A 27,303-nucleotide genomic window follows, 5' to 3' on the forward strand; every position below is an offset into this window, starting at 1 on the left:
TTTCCACCATCCCCAGACACCCTGGCTCGTCCTCTGTGCCCTGGTGGTGACCCAGGGGGCAGCTTTGTAGGGAACTGCTCCAAAATACTGGCACTGATGGCAGCGGGATGGCTCAAAGGCCAAGTCTCCATGGGACCCCTCTGAGGTCCCCGTTCGTGCCCCCGAGGGACGGGACGGGCACAGGGAGGTGCCCCGGCTTCTCCCTCGCCTCCCATCCCGGTCTCTGCACGGCCGTGGCCTCTCCCTGCTCCAGCTGCTCTGTACCCGGAGGTGCAATTACCTTCCATACGTTCTCTATTTACGCTCCGGGAACCGTATCATTTTCTAGACCAAAAACATAATTAAAGAGTCGGAGCTGCCTGGAACGCAGCCCTCTCTCCTGCCGTCCTCTCTTATCTTCTCTAAAAATACCCTGGTGTGGCAGCCCCGTGCCAAGGGGCAGCTCGCGGTGGGGCCGAGCCACGCAGAGGAGCAGCCCCAATGGGACGGGTGTCCCACGAGGGGAACGGACCCAAACTCGCCCGTTTTAGCCCCAAGAAGGGGCTGCCCCACTGGGAGCCCCGTGCCCTGCACCCAGCCCCGTTCTGCTGCAGCTGGGGCTGCGAGGGGTCATTTATGCGAGGAAAGGTTAATTCCGATTTAACTTTTAATGCAGTTTATCTAAGCAATTCTCAAAGCCTCGGGCAGAGGGACTAATTGCGAATTAAAGGGGCTTTGATGATCTTTGCTCTCCCAGCAGAACCGTGCTGGGGTTGGCTCCACTTTATTCCAGAGCAAAATCCACCCAGCCAGAAGATGCAAAGACGTTATCTGCCCAGAGGAAAACAACACCCCTAAACCTCCAGCTTTGCCCCAGGGAACAAAAAACGTCGTCAGGGTGCAAACCTCAGCTCCTGGGGCAAAAGCAACCAGGGAAGAGAGAGGCGGCTGGGGAGCAGGAGCCGCAGCTCCACGCACACACCTCCTACCCCCACGTGCACCTGGCTGGCAACGAAACCCAAACCGCTTTGCTGTTTGGCTGGAGAGGCCTCGGTGAGGCTGGAAATTAAATCAAGTGGGCAAAAGGCAGCGAGCGCAGCAGGGCTCTCAGCCACCCGTTTCAGGCCGCTCCCGGGAGCAGAGCTCTCCCCAGCTCTCTGGGATTTTTTTCCGCTCGCAGCCACGGCGCTGCTCCTGCCAGGGCTGGACGCCCTCGGCCATCTCGCGCTCATCCTCACCTCTTTGAACGTGCTGATAATTTCCTGCTCCTTCCCCGAGCATCACGAGCTCAGTCCGCGTTTAGAAAGCCCAGGACAGGCTTCAGAAGCACCGCCAGCCCTGACGTGCTCCTGCTCACACGCCCGTTTGGGTTGGAGACACGCTCACGTGTGCTAACGGCAGTCAACCCCAAGAAAATCCCAAAAAAAACCCTTTGGAGAGAGGATGTGCACCCACACGGTGCTTGCATGCCCCCAGGAAGCGCCGTACAGAGGCAGCCCCAGGGCAGGAGCCAAACCCAGGGGGTGGTGGGTGCCGGGGGGCTGCGGGCAGCACGGTGCACACCAGGATCCCCCTGTCCCAGGTTGTGGTCGTGGTTTCAGGTTGTGGTTGCCTTCTCGGCACCCCACAGCCTGGTGAGCACGACGGAGGCCGTGCAGGGGGCAGCAGCAGAGCCCTGCACACGCTGCCCGACCTCCTCGGCCCCCTTGGAGCCCGCAGGCAGGAGCAGCAAAGGAGCTGACGGCTCTCACCCGCGTCTCTCGCCCACGGGAACACTCGGTGTTTCTTCCCATCCCAGAAAAGCGAGCAGCGGGGCGCCCAGTGTGGATCTGGGGACACGAAAACACCTCCCCAGGCCTCCCCCTGCACCCACGCTGGAGGGGAGAGCCCGAGGCATGCGGGGCCCCGCAGGCCGACAGACGCCGGGGCAGCACCACCCGCGTAGGGGTCAGGCATTTTCCAGGAGGTGAGAGGCAGCCCAAAAATAAAACCCTGCCCGGCTCACGAAGCACAGAGCCCACGAGCAAAACACGAGTTTGTGGTGCTCCCCCTCTCCTGCGTGGACCTACAGACCCAACGCTGTCCCCATGTCACCAGCGCGGCCGCTCCCCACGGCAGGGGGGTCCCGCAGCCGCACCGCACGCGCGTGGGGAGTGGAGGAGCGAGAGCAATCAGTGGGGTGGGGGAAGGAGAAAAAAAAAATAAAAAGGAGAGTGAAAACCAGCTATGAAACAGCCCCCGGGGACATCCACTCGCCTGGACTTGCTGTAATTGCGCTACCTCCCAACACAAAGCTCTTGGCGTGGCCCTCTCGTAAAACTGGGAGAAGGAAGGTTAAAAAAAAAATAAATGATTTTTAAATATCCCGAAGGGTCAAAACAACCTTTTAACTCGTCAGCTTGCAGGTTCGAACAGGACTGCGAGCGCTGCTTTCCATAGCTCCCAGGGCCAGACACCGAGAGCAGCCATCTGAACTCGGCTCCTGCAGGCGTTGCGGGTTTTCCACAGCCAGAAAAAAAAAAAAAAACAAGGTAAAGGGACTGGCACCGCACCCCAAAGCCACTTCCCAGCCCCGGCCCGGACACAGCTCTGCAGCACCCATGGGCTGCTCCTGAAATAATCCTTGGCAGACATGGGATGGATCCACCCTGAGAGCCCCTGAGCTCCGAGCCCAGCTCCATCGCCCCGTGTCCGCGGGGAAATCCCTTCTCCCCGCAGCTGTACCTGGTCAGTGGGGGGAAAGAAGCTCTGCTGTCTCCTCTCCCCCTTCACCAGTACCTCTGCAAACGGTTCAGCCAAGTGCAACCCCCCTAAAATCACCGACTCTCAAAGCTGCTCCTCGCGAGCCGGGGGCTGGCACGGTTTTAGCACGAGCTTGTCAGAGCCGTGCCCAGGAGCCGGTGGGGAGTGCAGCCAAGGGACCCCCCAGGTTTTGCCTTCGCTTGTTAATTCGCACAGAAGTTTAAGGCTGCTCGGGTGTAACCTCCTCTTAGCCCTTACCCGTCCTCCAGGTAACCAGCAGGCCCCGTGAAGGTGCAAAACGCAGCACCTGCAGAGCCTTTGGTGGTAATTTTTGGTAAAAACACCGTTTTTTCAGTAAATTTCAGCAAATACACTGCTCCCTTGGTTACGTGAGCTGGGTCTGTACATCACTCAGCGCCCTGGCGCTGTTGCTGCTGCAACCAGCAGCAGGAAAAACTTCTCAAAACTGACTTCCATGGCTTGAGGTGCTGCAGCCCTCTCCCTGCAGGAGAGATCCTCGTTGCCAAACTTTTCGGGTGCCCTGATGGAGTCCGACACCGGGAGGGGAGATCCAAAAGCTGCTCCAGCGCAGGAGAGGCTGAAGGGTGCTCCTCCTCCTTCACCCTGGGGATTGTTTCAGATGGCCCCGAATACTCCGAAATAATCCTTCCTACTCAGAGACCGGACGGACCCACCTCGAGAGCCCCCGTGGTGCTGAGCATCCTTGTCCTGGAGGCCCAGACCCTTAGAGGAGCCCCTGATGGGGCCAAATATAGCACTGCCCACGGGTTTTTACCGCTCTGTCCTTGGTGCAGCTGTGAAGCTGAGCAGCTACCTTGAGGCCACATCCAGCAGCAAGCTGACTCTCAGGTTGTGAAGCGAGCAGAGGAGGGGTCTGCTGAGGACTTTTCCGTGTTTGTATTTTCCAGCTGGGCCTCAAACGGTGTTTACGAGGGAAAAAAGGTGTCTGAAGAAGCAGCTTAAAAAACGCACGCATTTCTGTAAATCCTCCCACTTCCAAGATTGTATCAACAAATGAAAGAGGGAGGAGGACTAAAAAACATAAATAGGAGCCTCACATTGACAAGGTCCCTTTGAACAATTTTCAAAGAGCTCCACTGCCAGCTCTCCTATTTGATTTTGTTTTTTTTAGACTGTGTTCCTCCACGTACCCGGTGACTCCACCAGTTCAGGTCCCTTCTCTGACTGTTCCTAGAAGAACACAGCCCTGGGTCGGCAGCTACCGAGCGTTTCAGACATCTGCCCAGGACCTGGGCCGTGCTGGGATCTATTTCAGGGTTTGCTCGAGGGGGATGGCACGGCTGAAGGGCTGCACATCGATGCTGAGGATCCCGGAGCTGCTCCCAGCTCAGGCACAGATCCGCAGCGGCCGTTTCCCCCGGAGGCAGCAGTTGTCTTCCACCAAGGGCATCCAGCGGGGAGAAGAGTCGAGCCTTTATTTTAGGTGGGATCATTAGAAGTGAAGGCAAACAGAAATCTTGAGCAAACACCGAATGCTGGCAGCCAGGAGAAATTTAAGACGTGGGAGGCCTGTGCTGGATGCCCTGACCTTGTTTGTAAGTGAGCGCCTTCAGGTAGCGACCTGCTACACCCAGTGCTAAGCAGAGGTAAAACAAAAGCCCCAGACCCCACGGCCAACAGACTGCCCACAGACCAGGCAGAAAATGCTCCTTCAAATCAGAACCAAACAATTTGTGTGTCCTCGAAGCCAGGAAATTCTTCCTTTATTATCCCAAATCCAACGCCAGGAATTTAGCACCTCATCTGCTCCCTCCCTCCCAGCCTGGCTGCACCAGAAGCTCCAGGCTCTCCTCCATCCCGAAGCAAACTGCAAGCCCCGAGCTCGATGCACTGACTACAGATCCTCTCCATCTTCAGAAAAAAAAAAAAAATAAATAAAAATAATAATAAAAAAAAAACTGTATGAGGCAGCCCTGGGACCCGCACAGCTGATGCTGCGAGTGGTGACAGCAAAGTCCAAGGGACAATTGAGTTTGAGATTATGAGGGGAAAGAAGAAGCGCTTATACATGCGCATAAACCGTAAATAAATGAAAAATAAATCCCATGGAAATGGTGACAGCAGCCCCCAGACAGATCTTTACAAATTGCCTTTTACAAGTAAATAACATTACGGCAGGGTTTATGGGCTGCCCTGGGAGGGGTACGGGCAGTGCTGCAAATGCTGCGGCGGCCGTCAGGCGAAGCCGGGAGGACGTTGGTGGTGCCCACAGCCCAGATCTGCTCCCCAGCAGCACGATGAGCTGGGGGAGAGGAAAGAAATGCAATCCGGCACCCCCAGGCAGCAGGGACTCTGCTGGACGTGGGGATTTTCTAGCATTCATCACGCCAAAGGTTGGTGGAAACCCCACGGGAAGCACACCCCGCTCACCCTTCCCGCGGTGGCTGCAGTGCCCAAACGGCTCTGCCTCAGTTTCCCCAAGATGAAACGGGAAGAAAATGCTCCAGAGCCGTCTCCCAGCGCCCAGGAGTCTCTCTCACTGAGGATGTTTAAGTGCTCTGAGGTTTCTGAAGGAGCTGCTATAGGGAAAGTATTCATTTAAATGTCTCGTGGCACCGCACATAATGCCAGGCAGATTTCCTTCCATTCTTCTCTAATAGCTTAATAATCCTCAAAATAGTTTCATTGTTAATGCTCCTGGTGTGTATTTTATTAGGGCTTTTTAGGTTGCAAAGGCAGGTAAACACTCCACAGCTCCCTAGCACCTACCAAAGCGCCTCTCACAAATCATTCCAGCTCCTCAAGCACCCGTGTGGGGCGGGGGGACCCTTCCTATTCACACCCCTCCCTTCAGCCAAAGCCACCCAAGACATTTTGAGGTTAAAAACCTGCAAAGACGCAAACTCCTCCCTCCTCCCCCCAGACTTTCAGGGGCACACAGCGTGAGGAAGGAGGCAGCACCTTTTCTCTTTTTTTACCTGTGAAAATCCAGTGGCTATTGCCCAGCCCCCAAGAGGGTTTTTTATGCATCCCCTTTTCCGTCTGCTCCCCACCACTGATCCTCCTGTTGCCTTCCACCAACACGCCCCAGGCACCCGCCTGCTGCTGCATTTACTGCTTTGGGATCTCTCGGTCCCACCCGTGATCCCCATCCCAAAGAGGCAGAAGGGAGGCACCAGCGGAGGCAGCGGCTCATCCAACCCCAGAGGATGCCCGTGGTGTAAGGGGAGATGGAGGCTCAGGCACAAACCTCACTTTAACAGACTTTATCCCGCCTGGGAGGGGTTTTAGCTGTTTGTACGTGTCATTTAGGAGGCCCCGTGTCCCACATGCCACGGCTGAGAAGGTGAGAGCTGCCAGGGCTGAGCCAGCAGAGATAAAGGACGAGCTGGGAGGAAGGGAGGAACGCGCGCACGCCGGCTGCTAGCACGGCAACACCGCTGCTGTAGCTGGAGAGGAGTCGGGGGTTGTATTTGTAGGTAAATCCCAGCCTGAGATAGAAGGAAAAGAAAGAAAAAGAAAAAAAAAAAAGAAAAAAGAAAAAAGAAGCAGTTTTGTTTGGCACTCCTGGGGAAAAAGAAAAAAAAAAAGAAAATGGAAGAAAGAAAAGAGCCTCCCCCTCCAGAAAATATACAGAAATAAAAATGCAAAATCAGCCCGAGTTCCTGATGGAGAGGCTCCAGGGTACAGCCAGTTATTGAAGTTTTGCAACATAAAGCTTAAATTATTTATTATTATTTTTATTTTTCGAGAAGAAGAGAGGAACAACACGTCTCCTTCCTCAAAAGTTAACAACTGCGCGACACCAGCCCGGCATTGTCTCCCCGTTTTATCGCCGCGGTGCAGCGCTGAGCAGATTCCACCCCAGGGCAGACACAAAACCACAGGGCCACGGTTTCTAATTATACCCTCTATTCGCAGGGAAATGCTTTATTTATTAGCTCTTTGAGCTTCCCTTTCATTCATTCTCAGTCCCGGTCCCGGCAGCGAGGGGCTCTCGACAAGAGGGGATTTATTAGGTTTGCTCTGCTCCCCACCTTCCCTGCCTCTCCCTCCTCTCCCCGCTCGGCATTCCAGGCAGCCTCATCACTTTTAATTCAATAACTTGCGGTATAATTACTCCGTAATAACACCATTATCTTAACGTTTACTCAGCAGCTGTGATCCCCTCGCAGCCAGGCGAGGAGGGAGAAGGGGAAGGGATTTCTCCGGGGAGCAGCCGTGGGGACAGCAGCCTTTGTGCAGGACGAAGGTCCCCAAAGGACCCCAAAAAAAAGCCCAGCTGGAGGTGGGGATGCTCTGAGGGAGGCGCTGAGCCTGCTGCCCTGCTGGAGCTTTTCCTTTTTATCTGCCTTTGCTCACAAGCTGGCAGGTTTTGTACGCGGAGGAGGGAGACCAAAGGGACAGCCCCGCGCCTGTGATGCTGCAGAAGCCATTTAAGCACACCCAGCGCCTCGTAACCGCCCCAAAAAAGCCCTGCCACTGAGCAAACAGACCGAAAATGAGGGTAGGCGATAGGAAAAGAGCCACCGAAATGCATGGCTGTGCTCTGGGCTGTAGGAAAGGGGCTCACCTGCTGCAGAAATCGTCTCTTCAGACAGATACGCTGAGCGGGTGATGTAAGGTGTTTACACATCACCTCAGCTAGCACCTACTACAAAGACTTGCTTTAATTTTTAATCCAGAAACCCATCGGAAAAAGGCTTTCACGACGGCACAGTTGGTCAACAGGGTAAGAAATTCTTCTAAACCCGGGCTAAAACTGAAATCCCCCGTGCAGCGAGCGAGGCGGGGAGCAGAGCAGTACGCAGCAGCCACCAGCACCTCCGAGCTTGCCTCGAAAGGCAGAAGATCACCCTACAAGTCCTACCCAGCCTTTACACACAGCCGGCGAGTTGGCACCTTTGGCCTCCTCGCTGCGGTTTGATTTGCTCTGATATCGAACCAAACAAGCCCACTGCTTATTTAGGCAGAAATGTTCCTACACGCACGACTGAAAGAGCAAGTTTCTGCAGCCCCTGCCTGAGCCAGCCGGGTTTCGAAGCCTCCCAGGGGAGGTCAGGTTCACGCAGGTATCGGGTCCTGAAATCACACCCGAAACCCAGCGTGAGGGACGAATTCACGCCGTGCCGCCTCTGTTTCGCACACACACGCCGCAGCGGAGGGGTAAACACAGTTTATTTTGATTGATTATCCATCGTGTAATGCGGAGCTGTAATTCCATCAAGCCATCAAAGCGGCTCAGCAATTATATAAATCACGGGAGGAACGTGAGGAAGGTTTGTCGTTGGAAGCTCCAAATGGAATTTCCTCGCGTTGCGCTGCTGCACCTTGCTTTGTTTTTTAATAACCCGCAGTCAGATTATTTCACTTCCAGCTCTGTTTACACACCTCTCTCGTGCACCAATTCACGGGATACTGCCGCTGACAGATCGCAGCGGCGTTAATAAGACATTTTATGCTGCCTTCCACTCCCCGGGAAATTTCCTAAGCAAACTGGGGCTGAAACGCAGGCAGGGCGATGAAAAATCACCTGCACTGGGCAGCCCCTTCCACGCAGCTTCAGCTCAGCGGCCCCAGCCCGGCGTAGCTCAGGCAGAACAGGAATCTTCCTGCTTTCAGCTGGGATATAATGAAGGGTGCTACAGGGAGCCCTCGGTGCAGCTCAGGTTCCCTTATTTATAAGGTCATATAAAGCCTTTACTACTGAATAGATCTTGCGTGCAGACGTCATTATACGCACATGGATGTACATTATCATAATTAAACCAACAATAAAGCGAATAGGACACTTCGTGATGCATCACCCAGGCTTCGTCATCGCCTTTTTACACCTCTTTAGTTTAAATTTAGTGGAAGTGACAAAGCCAAGCTCGAAGAGCTGCTTCAGGAGCTGGTAACTCCCTGCACCCCCTCCCTGTGCTCTCCCACCCGGCCGCAACCCCGAGCCCCGGGGCAGGGCAGCACAATGCACGCAGAGCCCCGGAGCTCAGCCTCCTGCTGTCCAGAGGGGGAGCAAACCCCCAAATCCTGGCAAAAGGCCCCAAACCAGCAGCCTCGGTGCTGCTGCCAGCAGGCTCTGGTCTGACCACACCTGCTCATCTCAGCCGAAACCAGCCCGGGTTCACACAGCTCCTGCTTCACGGATTTGTAGGGTTCGTGGCCACCTCTCCTCGCCTTCCACCAGGAGCAGGTTCCCCCTCTCCCAGCACAGCAACGCTGAAGTGGCTGCGATTCTTTGTTTTGTATTTTTTTTTCCTTTAAAGATAAAAATAAATCCAAGCACTTTGCTTCAATTGCGCGCCCTAAATCAGCATTCGAAATCTTTTAGAGGGTTTTTTTTTCAGGAGAAGAAAGGGAAGCAGAAGGCACGCGGAGCCATGCACTGAAAAGCCACCCAAGAGAAAGCACTAAACACGATGCCATTAAGTGGGAAGAGCCCACAACTTTGATGTGACACTTGGCTGTTTGCTGCCACCATAAACTACAGCACACTAAAAAAGTTTGTTAAATGCTCCATAAACTTTAACGCATTACAGAAACACCGCAAAGCGAGGATTTTATTTGGCTATCCACGAAACCGCGCTTTGTAACAGGCAAAGAACACCAAATGCGTACTTGTCTCCGGAAAAAAACCTGGAGATGTTTTCATCTCTCTAGTCCAAACCGGTGAATTTGGTTAAGTTGGGTTTTCAGGTGAGAATTACCCAAAAAGAAAGCCCCCGTGCCATGATCCGCATTAGGAAGACAGCCAAAGAGCCAACAGTGATCAAGTTTTGGGGCTCATCCCTGCCCCGGCACCTTTAGATTTTGAGAAACAGCTGAATCCCGGGCATCTGGCAGCACCAGGAGAGCAGTGAAGGGCTAAAAGAGCTCCTCTGGAAAGCAAATTGCAAGGAAAACAGCAGAGCTGGGTCCGTGCTTCATCTTTCCAACATATCCGCCTCGGCTCGCATTTCCAAAGCTATTCCATGAGGTCTAAACCAGGGCACCAGCCAAGAAGCAAAACTAATCTTTAGGAAAAAAATCCCCCAAAGATTTTAATATTAATGTTCAATCCTCACCGCAATGGAAACAGGAACCATCCCGTGAGTTTGCCTTTTTGCCCCCAAAGCAGGAGGGGCACGACCCAGCTCCCCGAGGTGCCACCCCGCTGCTCCCAGCGCTTTCACCTGCCCTCCACCGGCATTTCACGCCGGACCCGTGACACTTTCCATTTTTTTTGTCCAACAAAACTTGCTGAGAAACCTAGAAATCCACCAGCTGGCTTAAGCATCATTGGCTTTGCATAAAACCTAAAGCCACTTGCAACACGTCACTCATCTGCCCTACGAAGCCTCACGGGAGCTCTGACAGCCACAGGGCTCCGTGCTTAGGGGTGGGCACAGACCGGGATGAATTTAGGGGTGGGCATAGATTGGGACGAGATGCCCGGCACACCCGGGGATGTAGGAAGAGGAAAAGGATGAGGGCACAGCCCCACAGCCCCGTGTAACCCACCCGGCACGCCGCTGCCATCAGCTCCTGGTTTATAGCAGTTCCTCCAGCGCTGGCACGAGGGAGAAGCAAGGGAGAGAACTTCATTTCGAATCCCATCCACACCTGGGGCTAAATCATTCGGACAGCACGATTTACACATCCCCACCTCTCTGGGCAGTGCATAAAGCACCTCGTGGGCCCATTGCTCAGCTCGGGGTGCTGTCAGGAGGCTGTTTCACGGCGCACGGGCGAGGTTGGCTGCGAGGAACCAGCAAGGCTCCGGCTCCGGGAAGAGGAATGGACTCCCGGTAATGGACTGCGATCCCTTCCCTTCCAGGAAGGCAGCAGCGCAGCCATCAACCACGTCAGGCTGGAGGCAACGCTGATTCATCTCTGTCGCTGGCAGCACCCAGAAGCAGATGCTCCGGAGGAATTACCTGGCTGGGGGAAGCTTCTTCCTAGCCCCGAGCCCCCGCCGTGTGGCGTGGGGCACGGAGCAGGACTGGGTCTGGCAGGGCAGGGAGCGCAGGGAGCGCTTGTACCCTACAGCATCGGAGCCACCGAATCCATAAATGCTGGAGAAGCAGCAGCCCACACCCCAAGTCACTCCTCAACACCTACACAAGGCTCCTGGTGCAACCAGGGATGGCTCGGGAGTGCTCCAAGGAGGCCAGGACCCGCAGGAGCTGGGCAGTCGGAGCCTTCCCGGCCACCAGAGCCCCCCTGCAACGGGGGGCTGACCCCAAGGCCGCTGCTGCCCCTCTGCTGGCTCCCCTCCAGCCCCCTCAAAAAGCCCAGCCCCGGGTTGCTGAGCTCCCATTGAGCCGAGCAGCTCCCATTTCACACACCATGGCTGTGCAGTGCCCTGCACACATTTTTACAGCGAGTTCTTCCCTCCTCTCCCCCAAATTTTGCTTCCTTTTCTTCCTTAAGGTTCACATAAAGGCATTGGCAGGACGGCGTGTGTAATTTGTTCCCTCTTTTTTCCTTTTTCAGGGCAGTGTTTCGAGGCTTTCAGACACCTTGAGGACATTGCCATGTCCCCACAAGCAACACTTTGTCACCACAGAGAAGAAATCAGAAGTCAGAAGGCTGCTCAGTCCCCTTGACACCAGCAACCCGATGTTCCAGCACACCCATGTGTGTGTGTGCAGCCCCAAAACATGAAGCAAGGACCCCAATGTGCCTCCTGCGAGCTCGCAGCAGCCCTTCCAGCAGGCCAGGCCAGCAGACATTTAATCACCCGGGCCGTTTTTACACACGGATCCGATCCTCAGCCTGGCCAGGGATTGGGTTTCAGCGTGGCTGTTCCTCGAGGTCCCCGTTCTGGCCAGGTCCCGGTGCCCTCCCCACTAACACCAACCCTTGCAGCAGACAAGGGACGGGGTTTTTCCACCCAGGGCTGGGCACTGGCGGGCACAGAGCGCTGGCAAAACGCACCCCTGCGACAGCACCACGAGGCTGGGCCCTGCCCCAAGAAAACCACCAATTTTCCCCTTTTGGGGTCGTAGCGTGCTGAAATCACCACCGCTGGGGGAGGCTCTGAGAAATGAGGATTTTCCCTCCTTCCCCTCGAGGACACGGGGGCAGGAGGGGTCCCAAACCCCTCTCCAGCAGCTCCAAAGCTGCCGATTCGCAGCTCAGCCCATCTGGTGGCCACGGGGGAAAGACAGACAGCCGGATCTGTAATGCGCAAGGAGAGGCTGCCGCTCGCGCCCTTAAGCAAAGGATCAAGTTTGAATTTAAGCCGATCTCTGGGGAGAGGTCACTGAATGCAGAGGAAGCAGCAGGGAATGAACCGACCCACCCCGAGGCCACGCAACCCGGATTCCCCAGGGCTCCGAGGCCGGGGGACAGCCCGGAGCAATTTGCTGTGGGTTTTTTTTTTTCATCTCTTGCTCCGAGCGCGCACGCGTGGCCCCGGTGCTCCCTCGCAGAGCACACGAGTGACATTTCTTCGGGGAAACTGGACAGGCTGTTTTCTTCCCAACCCCTCCCCCTCTGCGAATCCTCCCCTCTCTGCAGCTTCCAGCAAAACGCCCCTAATCCCCAAATTCTCTCCCTACCTGCAGCAAGCGCTGAAACCCTACCCGTCCCTTCCCCCAGCCCTCGGAGCGCGCTAATCCATCAAATTCCCTGGCCTCGCAGCCCACCCCCAGCCCCGACGGCAGCAATCCTGGCACCAGATGTCCGCTCACAAAGGCCGGCCATCAAAAAGCGACCGTCCCACGGCTGCGTCCCGAGCACCCTTCCTTCTTCCACCGCCGTGCCGCACAGGGCTCACCCAAACCTCATCCGAGCCCACCGAGGGGCTACGACCCCCCTGCGGGAGCATTTAATCCGGGGGAGCACTGAAAAATAAAAGGGGTTTTATTGAAATAAATAAATAAAGCAGAGCCCCCCCCCCGAGCAAGACATCTGTGCTATGTCCACGCGGTGGCTGGAGCAGCGTTAGCGGCGACTTTGGTGGAGCGTGCCCGTGACAAAGCAGTGCCCGGCCTCCTCCTCGCCGCCTGCCAGCGGGATTTAGGGAGCCCGAGCGGGCTGCAGATTAGCCAGCTGGATTATCTGCGTTTGTTAAACCTGACCGCAGGCCCGGCCTCTAACACAACGCACCCAGCTCCAGGGATTTATAGGAAGGGAAGTGGAGGGGGGGGCAATCCCCACCCTGAATCCTCGGTGGCTTCTCCGGCACGCTGATTTTCGTCCCCCTTCCTCCTTCCCCTTTTTCTTCTGCTTGCGGGTGTTTGGTGCTACTCCTTCCACGTCACAAATCCTCGGTAACTTCTCCAAAATGCTGATTTTCTTCCCCTTTTTTTCCCTTTTTCTTCTATTTGTGGGAGTTTGCTACTATTCCTTCCACACTACTCGCATCAACCTCCTCCTGCAGGTCCCGCTGGGCACTTCACAGCCTCACCCCTTACCCCAACCTCCCCAAAACAATTTTGAGCTTTCCCATATTTCCTGCGGGGAGCTGCGTGAGGCAACGTGCAGCCGGGACCACGCAGCAGGGATGGGTTGAGCCTGCAGAAGCCCCGCCTGAAACCCATCCCAAAAACCAGCCACGTTGAGAGCCAGCCCGAGGAGCAAAACCCCAGAGGACGAGAACAAAACCCCACAGGATGAGAGCAAAACCCCACAGGACGAGAGCAAAACCCCGTTTCTACACCTAGGGCTTTGCAACCATCTCCACAGGGCTTCACCTGGCGGTGCCGAGGCTTGGGGGGGAAATGTTACCTGTCATTTTCTCTGCTATGCCCCGGTTTAGTGCTGCTGTTACAGCATCTCTTTATTTATGGCGTTACTTCTGTCATTATAACGATCCGACAGGAATTCCACGTGCCAATTCTGTAACGACGCTTGCTGCTATTACCATAATGATCCCGCCTGAATGGCGCAGGTGCCATTATCAGAAAATCTGTTTGTAATAGAGAATCAGCTGCAAGAAGAGGCATTACGCCCAAATGAACTATTTAAGAATTACCACAAACAGGGGGCTGGCCTCAATTCCCCGAGCTGCACCGGGCTGCTGCCTCCCCAGCGTAAATCCATCAGGTGAAAGCAGAAGGCAGCCTGCGAGGAGTGAGCTCAACGCGTGGCGGCCTCACGTGAACGAAGTGATCTCTGCACAGCCTTTAGGATGGATTTTTTGTAGGGCACTTTCTAACCCACAACAAGAGCATTGAGCAGCACACAGGGAAAGAAACACCCGTACAAAACCCTAAAGAACTTTTCTGGAAACAGAGAGGCAGGGCAGCTCCTTTGCAACCCCCAACGTGGCCGAGTGCACAAAAGTTTGGGCAAAATTCAGGCAGCAGCCACTTCAGAAGGGATTTAAGGTGCACGGGAAAAATAAAGGTGTTGCACAGTGCAGCCGAGAGATCTCTGTCCCTGCATCATCCCCTACACGCTCACAGCTGTAATTCCTGCCCGGTGCCTCCTGATCCAGAGGGCTGCACGTGGCACAGGGTATTTATTGCTCCTGCCACGTAGCTCTGGAAGGGCAGCGACTCCTTCAAAGCGAGCTCTGCACTGACGCTGCCCCGCTGCCAGCATCTGCACGAGCACCACGTCTCACACCTTCCACAGTCCCTAATTTTACCAGTTCCTTCTTCACACCCGTGAGCGCAGCGTGAGATGAAGTCAAACATAACCAGATGACACTCCTCCAGCGCCACGGGATGCGCTGAGATCTCTGCCGGACCCACCAACAAAGCCTTGCATGGGAATAAAAACCCCTGGGGGTCAAAACCTCTTCCAACACGGTGGACGTGACTGGGTAAAATTCAGGTGAGCGGCACTACGAGGCGCTTACTACACCAGGGCTGTGCAGAAGCCAGCACGAAATGGGTGAGTGGCTTCCCTCCAGCTCGTTGGGGGCCAGTGGCAGACCCCTTTGCTCCTCCACCTGGTTCCACGGGGCAGCCTCCTGAAAGGCACCAAGGACAGACTCACACAACCTCATTTTCCTCCTCGATGCACAGCCAGGCGAACCCAGAGCTGTTTTTTTTTTCTTTTTTTTTCACTGCCCGCAGCCACACGCGGCAGATGGGGACGCTCGAGCAGGAGTCAGAGGCACCGGCTCTGCTCCTGGCCTCACCGCTGACCTGCCACGGAGCCTGGGCTCCTTCTGCCTCGTCTCCTTTTGGCCGGGAGCTTCAAACCTGTGCCACTTGAGTGCTTTCTGCTGGTAGGCCCTGAAACACTTCACAGGAAGGAGTTCTGCATCGCTATCCCCATTTTACAGACAAGGAAGCTACCAGATTGCCATTTCCCCAAGGCTGTTTTTCTGGCACGCTCCTTAGAGATTAAATCTCGTGCAAATAGCTGCACTGGAGAAGAATCTGTACCTACAGGCCAGATACAACAGCGAGGGTAAAGAGGGTGGTTGAAAGCTCTGTGATCAAGGCTAAGAAGCACAATAAAACGCCGTACCCAGCTTTTCCAGCTCTGCAGGGTAAGGAGGGATTTCCTCAGATGCCTGCTGCAGCTGTCACCTTCGCAGGAACTCAGCACCTAACGCTCAACTCGCTGTCTTCACGCCGAGCCCTCAGCGTTTATTTTGGTCCCTCCAGCTCCCGAGGAGCGATAGCATCTCCACCGTAACTTCTCTGGTTTCCACGCCTTCAGAAATCACCAATTTGTGTTTCGGCAAGAGGGGGAAGTCGCAGAGCAGTCAGACCACGGGGCTGCAGCCCCGGAGCTCCCCTGCTCCCCCTCCCAGTGGCAGGAAGGTTTGGGACAAGCGCCCGCACTTCTCCTTGAGGTGCTGCACCTCTCTGCACAAGGGGGGATCGCTGGCACGCTCCCAGGATGATAAAGACACCTTCCCTCCATCCTGGCAGGTTCTTGGAGCAATAACACGAGGGGATTGTGACCCTTAGGGTTTTCACTCCAGGGATGGAAAGCAGGAGAGGGGAAGGGACGTCCTCTGCACAGACCCCTCCCAGGTGCAGAACCAACCCCGGGAACACCGTCGGAGCGAGCCTTGCTCCCACGTCCAACACATTCCTCCCCAACGAGCCAGAGGGCGGCTGGAAAGGCACAAATCATCTCCAGACGCTCGTTACGGTGGAGAAAACCCAAGTTGTGAAGAAACTGTTCAAAGAGCCGGATCAACGCAAACACAGATTTTTCACCTCCTCCTTTTTGTGGAAGAAAAACCCACAGCAGCCAAACCCAACGGCGCAAGCCTGTAAATAAATGTTAGCCTCCCAAAGCACCAGGGCCGCCAAGCACCTTTGCAGCCAACACACAGACCAGCGGCGGATCACGGACCAAACCCTGCTGAATGCTGAACTGGTTACGAGAGAAGAAACATTTCTCAGTGCAGGTGGCTTGCTATTCTCAGAAAGTCTCCTTTCAGCAGATGTTCCTCTGTGTGTGGCGAGCCCAGTGTGCCTGAACTTATGATTTCTCTTCCGCTAAGTGATGCTTTCAGGGAAAGGGTAATGAAAGAACACGGAGATGTAGCTATACAAAGCACAGGCCAGAGAATTCTTTTCTTTTCTTTCTTTTCTTTCTTTTTTTTTTTTTTTTTTAAGAGAGGAACCATAATATTAATGTTTGAAACTGCTTTTCATATATAGCAATGATCAGCTTCATCTCTACATTTTTTGCCTTAACTGCAGGAGATCTTTCTGCCAACGAATGATGTGAATTTAAATTTAATTTTGAGCGTCCCTTTAAGCGCCTCGAGTCAAAGCAGCTGCTGCGAGCTCAGAGTTAGAGCCTCAATGTAAAAGTTACCTGTGACATAAAAGGAGTTTTTGCTACAGCAAGGAAGCATAAAGGGATAAAATATGGCCATGGCTCGGGAAAGCTCCAGCTGCACGGCTCCTGGAACAAAATGGAGCAGTTTCCCCCCATCTCACATTTCTAAGATTACACATCCCCGACTAGCCCGCACCTCGAGCTTCACTTCTCCACAGCAGAACGCTGCTGTAGTGGCCAGCGAGCTGTATAAAGCAGGGAAAGCGAGTTATATTTTAATCCCGGGGCCAAAGCACCGTTGTGCAATGTTTGCAGTGAGTGAATTTGGGGGATTGCTCAAAGCCAAACCTGTGGCCTGACCCGAGCTGCGGGAGCATCGCGCACGCAACTGCTGAGGACCTGGGCTGCCTATTAAGCATGAACAACTAATGAGCAGTCCTGGCGTAGGAAAAATACACAAAGGGGGGATGAGAAAGGGGTTATTTGGGCCAGTTGGGGCCCTTTGTAAGGCAGGCGCGTGAGGGGGGAGCAGGACGCGGTTATCTTTTGCCTCCCGCTTTGTGGAGGCGCTGGATGGGGAAGCGAGGGGACAAACCCCCCTGGCCATCGCTCAGCTGTTCATGGCCACAAAAAAGGCCAAGGGCAGCCGCTCAGAATTAGTCTGGTCTTTGGGTTTTGCCCCGTAACCCCAAGGCAGCCCCGTCGCCCTCCGGCCCCCCGCATCCCCGCTCTCCCCTCAGCTCCAGGCCCCAGCCCTTGGGATGCTGCCCGGAGACCCGCGCTAGCGGGGCTGGGAGGGCGGCTTTGCCCTTTTTTTCAGATTATTTTTTTTAAAAAAAGAGAAAACAAATAAAGACTTTTGCAAATCAAACCGCCTCTCCTGAGTCTCGCTTCGATGCTGGAGGGGTCCCGGGGCTCTCCGAGGAGGGTTTGGGGCGGAGGGCAGCGGGGATAACGAAGGGGCCGGGGTCCAGGCTCGGTGCTTACCGGCAGGGCCCCGCCGTCCCTCGGCACCACCGGGGCCATGGGCGCCGCGACCCCGCTGAGGAGCCCGGAGCGGCGGAGGGAGGAGGAGGAGGAGGAGGAGGAGGAGGAGGAGGAGGAGGAGGAGGAGGAGCCGGGGAGGGGCCGGGCCGAGCCGGGCGGGAGGCCCGGGGAAGGGGGAGAGCGGCCGGGGCTCGCCCGGGTCCCCCTTTCCTCGCCTCAGGGCGCCCGGCTCCAGGCTTTGGGGTCGACCCCCCCCTTAATCCCGGGGCTGGTTCTGGTGGGTCCCTGCCCTCACACAGCGGCTCTGGCATCCCCCCCCCCCCGGCTGGTTGTGTCGGGGACCCCCGGGCAGACCCTGTGAGGGACCCCCAGAGCCTGCCCTTGGGGTCCCTCACCCCACAGCCTGGCCGTGTAGGGTCCCCACACAGCGACCCACACATGCAGCCCCTTCCCCACAGCTAGCACCGTCCTCCTCAAAATAAAAAACAACAGATCCCCCCCAACACACACACACACACCATCTCCCACATACCAGGCATGCCCCAGCTCCCCGAGCACACCCTGAAATGCCACCACCATAAATTTGTCCCCATGGGGCTGCTGCTCACAGGGAGCAATGGGGAAACCGAGGCACCGCGGCTGGTGTTTGTGGCACCCGAGCTCTTCCTGGGGTCAAAATCCCTTCTGAGGTGAAGCCCCCGAGCCCTCAGGGTCCCAACCTAAGCACAAAACCCTGCCCCGAGCAGTCCCACTGCCAGCACATCCCCGAGAGCCGAGAGGGAAGGGGTTGCAGCAGGGACAACTCCCCCCCGCCTTGAGATTTTTGGCACCACGAAAGCAAACAGCACTCATCAGTCCTTGCTACCTTGGGTTTATGCTACGATCAGATAAACTCTCACCTCCCAACACTTAAAAAAAATAATAATAAAATAAAACCCAGCAACAAAAGCCACAACCTCCTTCATTTATTTTTCATAGAGCTCAGCAGACGTGCAAAGCTCTTGCAGCCATCTGTAAAGAGAGAAGGTAATTCCTAGCCTGAGGACTTTATGGTTTAAATAAGACATTAGACAGCAAGAGAGGACAGCAAAGAGAAAGGAGAGGATTGGTGTGCAACAAAAGGGTTTCTTCAGAAAGAGATTAGGGTATCACGACTGCTACATATACGTCTTTGCATCGACTCCATACAGGATTTCAGAGCAGCTCTGTTATCTCTGCGCAGGAACAAAACACTCTGTACTTGCTCTTTTCCAAATCATACCAAGAAGCTGGAACCAAACAAAACCCCCAAACACAAAATCACAACAACAAAATTCCTTCCCTTCCCTCCTCTCCCTCTCAATTTTTTTTTTACACAGAGAGATACTTTGCAGTTTTTTGAATGCTTGGAGTTGAAAAACCCTCGGTCATTTGGGAATTCTCCGAGCCAGCGACCGTAGCAGGGCTGAGCACAGAGAGGCTCTTGGCAGGCCCCAGCAAGGAGAGGGCCGCACTGGAGCATGTGCCTGGGAGAAGGGGGGGGCAAAGGAGGCCACATACATTTTTAGAAGAAAAAAAAAAAGGGGAAAAAAAAAAAAAAAGCAAAAAAAAAAAGCGTCACCGAGGCCTGCCTGGCGTGCACGCCAGCACTGGGGGCTGGGAGCGGGGGAGCGCGGGGAGGAGGAACGCTTGGTGGATGGAAGTGAGGATCCAGATTGAAAACAGATGGGATTTTTCTTGCCAACCTGACATCCGAGACCGCGGGAGGCGGGGTAAAACTTCCCGTTCGGAGAGGCTGGCAGCCAAGCGATATGGTGGGGGGGGGGAGGACGGCGAAAAATCCCAGTTTGGTTGAAAATCCCTTCTCGTTCCCTCTCGCTGGGGCTCCCTTGGACGGCAGAGAGGAGCCCGGCGGAGCTGGGTTGTTTTTAACGCTTCGCGAGGTTTGATTTTACCATTAAGTATCTGATTCATCCGTTCCTGCGTGCTGGAGCCAAGCCCAGCCTGGCAGTTAGTACTTGCCCTAGAAGACATTTTAGGGGCATTTCGCACCCACACAGATCCCTCTGCACATGCAGACGAGGGAAACCTGCGTACGTGCACATGCCTGGAATAACCCCACGTGCCTTCGCCCTCCCGCATGGCACCAACCTGCGGCTCAGCACCAGCCTCCGCCCCGGGATGGGACGAGCCGGGATGGGATGAGCCCTTCCTCGAGGGCGGCTGCAGAGGTCCAGGTGTCTGCACCCAGAAGGGAAAAGAGGCAACGAAACCCTCTGCGAAGCCCAGCACCCCTTGGCAAAGCTCGGGCACCTGAGCTGGTTCGCCTCCAGCAGCCCGAGCCGCCCAGCTTTTGAGCTGCAAACAAATGATGCAAGAGCCCCGCGGTGCCTCGGCGATGATAATTCACCCAGGAGCAAATTTGTGCGGGTTTGGGGCAGGGCTCAGGCAGCTGCGGCTCCAACACCCCCGAGCCTCTCCAGGCTGCACCTCCACCTTGGCTCCTCCAGCTTCAGCACAGATCCCACCCGGGCTGCACAAGCGACAGAGGTGCCAGAGGTGTCCCCAGGGACTTGGGGACGTAGGGCCACGAGTGCCCGGGCTGATGAGTGCCACGTTTTGGGGCCAAAATTGCAGTGGGACAGCAAAAGACTCGGTGAAGCTGAGCGCAGGCATCCCCCCCCCTCCAGCCTGGCAGGGACAGGGGCTGCGCGCCCCCCCTGCGGATTTCACAGCTACTTTACAAACCAGAAACAAAAAGTTAATGGTGCAGCCTTGACCACATATTTTCCAGGGGCTCTGGGAGACCAGCTCTCCGCAAGCCGGCTAACACACACTCTTTTCATTCAGAGCTTTAAATACCCAATTGTGTCTGTTTTCAGCACACTCATTTTTAGCATTTTAATGATACGGTCTCCAGCTCTCGCCCTCTTTGGATTGGCCTCGGTGAGGGTTTTTTTTTTTTTTCCTTTTTTTTTTCTCCCCTCCTTTTTAACGTCTCGCAGAGCGAGAGGAGAAGGGGAAGGGGGTTAGCAAGAGGTCACACATTTCTCCTAACCCAAGTGTTTTTCCAGCAGGCAGGGGGTCCTGCTGGGGACAAAGCTGAAGCAGCCCCTCCGGCTGCCTGCGAGCACTGCACCTTCCACTGCTGGTCCTCAGCGCAGGCGCGGGCTGGGCTCACTGCCCTCGCCCGAGGCTTTCGGGAAGGTGCAGGGGCCGGGCACGATGCCCACGGGACGCAGCGGGCAGCAGCGCCCGTCCCCACGCCCCATCGTAGCCAAAATCCCGCTCACCACCATCGGAGCAGAGGGAGTCGGGGTTTCCCAGTGCCATCGCTTTTCCTTCCCCTGTAATCGGAGCTTTCTGCTCCGTGAAGGACACCATCTGCGAGCAGGGTCTGGCACGGAGCAGGGATTAGAGCGGGGCTGCCGGCTCCACGCGTGCCCTTGTCCCAGCCCGGCTCCCTGGGTCTCCTTTGGGCACCCCGTGTGTCTGTGCCCCTGCCGGCGTCGCCTCCTCCTGTTCGTGCCCTTGGCAGCTCGGCTTTCCCACTGGAAAGCTCCCAAGAGGCTGCGGCCATGTCAGAGCACGGCTCAAGGACTCCTTTGGGAACCACGGGGAGCCCCCAGACACAGAGGTTTGGGACCCCAAACCCTTGTACCCAGATTTTACCCTAGGTGCAGATTTCCAATAGCTGCACAAGTGCCTGTGCAAGGGGCTGGCTCGGCACTGGGTGCACGAGGGAGGGCACAGATCTGCAGCCACCACTATGCCCGCACAGCAAAGCTTCCCTGGGACCAGGAACAGCCTTGGCATCACCCAGCCCTGCTCCTGAACCCACTGGAGCTCCCTGGGCACCCAGTCATGCAAAGGGGGCAGCAGGAGACTCACGGCTGTGCCAGAGAGGAACCGAAGGTGCCCATCCTACAGCGTTACCTCCATCCCTTAACAAACATCCTCATTTCCCCTTTCCCCAAGCACTCCCAGCCCTGCACACGCTGCTGTGACCCCACTTTGATGACCCCCAGGGAGGTTCTTTCCTCCTGTCCCCCTCCCCATGTCAATACTGAGCGTTTCCCACATCCCAGCTCCCCACCCACGACACGTTCCCATTAACCATCCCTCGCGGGGTGCTCCAGCATCAGCTGCTCAGCAGATTTTTTCTTTTTCCCCTTCCACCGAGTAATATCGAAATGATATTTATTAAATTTGCTCTCTAAGTCTCTCAATCTGCTCCATAATGCAGTGAATCTGCGAGGTGGTTTCCACTGATCCCGCCTCAGTGAGACCAGATTAACGCAGATGATCCCAGCTTTGCGGCTCCCTCGTCGCGGGGCGGGTCAGGGGTTGTGCACAAAGGCAAAACCCGCTGGCAGCCGCGGCCTGGCCGAGCTGGAGGAAATCACGTGGCTGCTGCAAATGATTTCCGAGGTTATTTCCAGGTGGGAAGCAGGGAGCACTCAGCGCAACTTTCAAGTCCTCGGAAACCCCGTTTGGCTGTTTTCACTGCAGCTTCTCGTGCTCTTATCTCCCTCCTTAAGCACATTGATTGCACCTGCCCCCACCCCGCTCCCCAGCAAGAAGCCCATTAAATCTAAAGTTAGCTCCATAAAGGTTCATCAGATCCATTATCTCTGCATTCAGCTAAATTATGAAAATCATTAAGATAAGGAGGCATGGAGCCTATTAGCTTCCTGGAGAGGATGCTTTACAATTTTTTTTTTTTCTTTCTGCTTCCACATTTAATTACCTTAAGTTCCACAGTATTTAATTCCATTTATTAAACCTTTAATATGTAAAAAAACAAAAAACAAAAAACAAACAACAAAACAACAACAGAACTGCTGCCGGTTGCCTTTAGGAAAGGCACGGAGCCGGGGTCCCCAAGCCCTGTGGTTGTGCACGGGAGCTCGTGGCCGTGCTGGAGCTGTGCAGGATGCACCAGGACGCATCCAGCCATGGGGTCAGCACCCTTCTGCAAGCAAAGCATCTTAAAAATCTGGCTTTATGAAGTTTAAGGGTGTGGGCTGGGGTTTGTGGACTGCTCTAAAGTGCCTGCAAAGGGAAAGGGAGGAGAGGGGGCTGTCCTGGAGACCCCTGTGGCTCCCTTGAACCAGGCTGGGCCCCGGGCTGGCTGCTGGGAGCATTGCTGCAAGCCGGGGGCACAACACGGAGCTCCTGGGGTTTGGGGTCTCTTTTTGCTTTTTTTCTACCATAGGATGATGCTGGTTTGTTCCGCAGTGCCTCCCCGCCCAGCAGGGACGGGACTTGCACAGGTACGTGCAGAGGGCTCCTCGTTCCCAAGGCGGTGCTTTCGGGATGGATGTTATTTTAGGAAACCGATTGCAAGCCGACGGAAACAGCAAAACCCCCACACGCTCCGAGCAAGGTCAATCCGAAGCATTAGCGTCTCTCCGGCTGCATTTCGCCTTCCCAGAGATGCTATTTAGCAATCTTGGTGACTATTAGAGCAGCATCTAAAACCTCCTTATCCTATAATGCCGACCAAGCTGTAATGCTCACGCCAGGCTGTCTGTTGCCATCCACAAAGGACAGAGACCGAAGAGGCGAAACAGGAGCAGAGACACGGAGTGGGAAGGGCTCGGCGTGGGCGCCGCCAGCATGCCGCCCGCGGAGGGGACGGTCCCCGAAACCTCCTGGCTGATGCTCCGTGTCCCTGTGAGCACCCTGAGCCCTGCGTTATTCCCTTACCCTGCATTTCCAAACGCCTCCTTGGATGTTTTTGCAATCTGCCGACCACCCTGGGCATCTGCAGATGCGTTACGAGCGCTTTGCAGGCACGGTTTGCAAACGCCGCTGCCTTCAAGGCCCCATCACGCATCCAAACAGGGCCCCACGGCTCCGAGCAGTGCAATTTTTTCCCCTTGACATCTTCTACGGGATCAAACCTAAAACTTGGCCCGCGCTTTGCATTTGGTTTTTAAATCAGGATCCGCTCTGGAAAAGTAGCACCGGGAAGAAAAAAAAAAAAAATACAACTTGCTAAAGTGTTCCCCAGCAGCATAGCCACATACTGTAATATAAAAAAGCTGCCGCTAATTTAAAAAACAAATGTTTAAGCAATCGAGCATGTTTATTTAATTTGTCCTTTTGGTGCCAGAGAAGGCCTCGTGGTGGCTGCCACACGGTGCCATCGAGCGCGGCCACGGCGAGGTCCCTGCGTGCTGGGGGGAAGCAGCTGGGAGCCCCAACAACCCCCCCCAGCAGGGAGGTTGGCTCCCTTCTGGCCCCTGAAGGCGATAGAGGGTCTCTTGGGACTGGCCGGCCATAAACCTGGCACCCTGGAGATGAAAACGGACATCTGGAGCCTGAGGACAGGACTCGGGATTGAGCCCAAGCTGCATCCGGCAGGAAGGAGCTCTCTCTGCTCCTCCAAGAGCTTTCAGTTCATCTGTCATCACCACACACTCATATTTTTTTTTTCCCCCCCATTAAAAACACTGTGCATTGCTCTGTTTGCAAAGGGGGTGCACGATGCGTGGAGACGTGGCTGCAGGGAACCTGGACCCCAAAAAACCCAGCCGGGAAGGGGCTGCCGCTGCCTCGCCGCAGTGCCACCTTTGGCCGCCCTTCCCATCAGAGGGATCTCAAGAGCTGAACACCAATGGCTTAAAAATACAGCTCCCATTATTTAATTCGAGTGCTCTGAACGCAGATCAATTCCTGTTTCAGTGTTTATTGGCACCACAATGGACCTGTGAATCCTCTGGTAGCAGCCGGGAGCTTCTGTCACCGCCGTGGAGTTCGCTGCCCCTTCGGCCCCAAGGCAGCTTGCACCCTGCCAGCCGTGTTCCCCACTTAGCACGGGCTGCAGAGCTCGTGTCTCTTCTGGAAATGGTGAACTAAAAAGGGACTTTCCCCCTGGTTCTCCCAATGCCTCACCAGAGTGAGCTCAATGCAGATCTGCTCTTCGCAGCCACCCACGAGCCAGGCACACAGCGGAGGTGCGTTAGCAGGAGGAGCCCCGCTTTGAACATGAAAGCAGCCCCGAGCGAGGTATTTTGGTGGGAAGAATATTCCTCACCAAAACAAAAAACAAAACACAGAGCGGCCAACACCACCTTCAGCCTCCCTGGTGCTGAACAGGCTCCTGCAGATGGGGTGAAGGATGGGGCATCACCCAAACTGGGGGGCTGGGGAGGGGACACACAGCACTGGGTGCTCTGCAGCAACGAAACCCAGAGCTGAGGATGTTCCCTGAGCCTTGCAGCACCAGGAACACCGCGATCAAGAGATGTGGCACGCTCCTGCGCAGCGGCGTTTTACTCCAAAATTTCTGGGTTGGCCTTTGGAGGGCACACGTGGAGGAGCCGATAGCCCTGAGGCTCCAGGTAGGGCCGGCTGCTTCGCTGAGCGGGGTCAGAGCAGCCGAGCTTTGGTCCCTGCAGGCTGGCTGCAGTCCTGGAAAAACCTCAGGGGCTCAAAACGAGTTTAGTCCCAAGCTCCTCACGAGGAGAGGCTCTGCACGTGCCCGTTTTACAGATGAGAAAATTCAAGAACGTGCTGGAAATCCAGCGCTGACGTGGTCTGCAGGGACAGAGTGTGCTCCCCAGCAGCCTTCCTCCAGCAGCATCACCACACGAGGCAGCTTCAACGTGCCCACACCAGGAACATTCCTGCAAGGCCTTGGAAAGCCTCGAAAGTCCCAAACATGACAAAAAATGAGCTCTAACCAAAGGACGGTGACTCCAAAAAATCCAGATTTTTTTTGGTGGATCCCAAACCACTCAAAAGGACGCAATTCCTGGAGCACAAGGGGGATGCAGAGAGGCTGGAGAGCCCCGTGCAGCCTTTCCCAGCGCTGGAGAGGCTCAGACCCAGAGCTCAGACCCAAACCTTGCCCACCAGGGGACTGTCGGGAAGGGCGATGCCTCGGAGAGGGAGCGCAGGAGCGTGAGCAAAGCCATCATAAACCAGCGCTCAGTTTTGCGCATCATTATCGTTGGCTTTAACAAACAGCTTCTGAGGATGGCAGGTACTTTATTAATTTTTCCCCAGTGCGGCATGCAGGATGATTGAGGAAATCACTGGGCTGTTGATTTGTTTGCCTCCCCGGCCCAAAAGAACCAGCTATTTATTTTGGAGCAGCGGGATGCGTCGGAGCCTTACATCAGGGGGATGGAGCCAGGAGGAGGTGCAGCACGCCCGGGGCCTGGGCAGATCAGGCAGGTTTCAGCCCTTTTCTCCATGCTGGTGAAGAGCCATCTCCGAGGATCCTGCTCATGTTTCAGACCCAGAAAACCTGAAAAACGTTTTTTTTCTCCCTTTCACGTTGGATTTCTTCTGGCAGCCGAGCTTTGCTCTGCTTCACGCCCAGGGAGGGATTGGGCATTGGCCCCAAATCCAGCCCTGGCCTCTGACTTTGCAGCATGTCCCCGGTGATTGTGGTGGTGAGGATCTTCTGGGGGATGTTAGGACAGAAAAACTGTGCCGTGCACATCAGGAACCGAGGGGGCTTCGAAGGCCTTTCTCCAACAGAGGTCTCCTGAAGAAGCACAGCCATGGGAGACACCGGGCACCTCTCTGAGCCCTCTAAACCCCTGGAGATCAGAGCCCAAGCTCTCTGAGATGAGCAGCAAGGAAGATTTGGGATTTTCACGTTCTGCCCTCCCACGGGGTCACTGCTCCAGGAGCTCAGGCAAAGCCCAGAGCAGCGGCTGGTGCACGAAGAGTCACACAGCCAACAAACAGGGTTCATCAGCCCTCAGGAGAAATGCTGAGGGGCTTTCAGCTGGGTGCCCACATGGGGACAGTGGTGGTGATGTCCCACGGAGCTGGGCAAGGACATCAGGCCTAGGACCTAAGGGACATCTCCGGCACAGCTCGGTTGCCAAAAGCCATGCTGGGGGCTCAGAGGAAGGAGCTTCTCAAGTCAGACGAGCCCAGCAGAAATCACACGAGGAAGCTTTGGTGTCCCCATCCTGTACGCCCTACAGGTGACTTTTATTTATTTATTTACTTTAGAGACCACCTCCATTTGTTGCCATTGCATCAAACGTTTCCCACAGGAGCAGCACCGTGGCCATGGGAGCTCCCCGAGCTCGACCTGCACGGCCCTCACGGAGCCCTCAGGAAGCCAGGGACGGGCTCTCCCCACGCACGCTCAGCTGCCTGCTTCCCAGAGAGCCTTTTTTTCCTTGCTTTCTACCTTTTTTTCTTAATTTAGGGAAAGAAAAGGGGGTGGAAGCAACTTAGCAATCCCCTGGAGACCCTTCGTGCCAATGCCCAGACCAAGGTTAAGCAGCATTAAGCCCGAACAGAGCCCTCCAGCAGCACGCCAGCAGAGGAAATCACCTCCCCCTGCACACACGCTTCCTCCTGCTCCCTGGGGAGGAGAGGAAGGAGCTGGGGGCGTCTCCTACCTGCCATACACGCACTATAAGGAACGCTATCCGTGCCCTATAGCAGCAGGCACAGCGGGCAGCAGCATGCGATGCTGCTCGCATCCCCTCCAGCAAACGGGGCCACTGTACCCCGTGCAAATGCTTGGGCAAATCCTCACATCCCAAAAGAATAACCGGTCAACGGGCACGCTGGCAAACCCATCCCAACAGCCAAGAAGGAGCCGTGCCAGCAGCTGCCCCACACCAAGGTGGAAAACAGGCTGCAAATCCTTCACCAGAGAAGGGGAAGCCTGCATCCCAAAGGGTTCGGCTGCGGGACAAAGCTTGCTCAGGGCCTGCCAGCAAGGACCTGAGCCCCAAGGCCCCCTCAGGCTCGCTGCAGACACCGCCCCGACAGCGCCAGGAGCTGAATTGCAGAAGGCCGGGGAGGAGACGCGCTGCCGCCGGCCTCCCTGCGTCAGCCCCAGCCTTATCGCAGCTCCGGAGCCTCCCCGAACGTCGCAAGGCTGACGCCGGCCTTAAAAGCATCTCCACTCACATGCCACCGAGGGGTTTAATGGCTGAGATCAGCCGCAGC

General features: G+C 55.6%; 1 protein-coding gene across 6 annotated transcripts in view; it reads right to left on the reverse strand.

The window, feature by feature from the left end:
• The window catches only part of PTPRS (protein tyrosine phosphatase receptor type S), a 150,996-nt gene that overhangs the window by 112,971 nt on the left and 10,722 nt on the right, over positions 1-27,303 (reverse strand). Inside the window, exon 1 of one of the 6 annotated variants that reach the window (XM_084498420.1) lies at positions 17,383-17,453. The exons of the other annotated variants lie outside the window; for them this stretch is intronic. The gene's annotated coding sequence lies outside the window, so the exon portion shown is untranslated. Of the gene's footprint in view, positions 1-17,382; positions 17,454-27,303 lie in introns of those variants that run through there. 6 annotated transcript variants of the gene reach the window in all.

The sequence above is a fragment of the Aythya ferina genome (genome assembly GCF_964211825.1).
Source record: "Aythya ferina genome assembly, chromosome: 26".
Taxonomy (NCBI): Eukaryota; Metazoa; Chordata; class Aves; order Anseriformes; family Anatidae; genus Aythya; species Aythya ferina.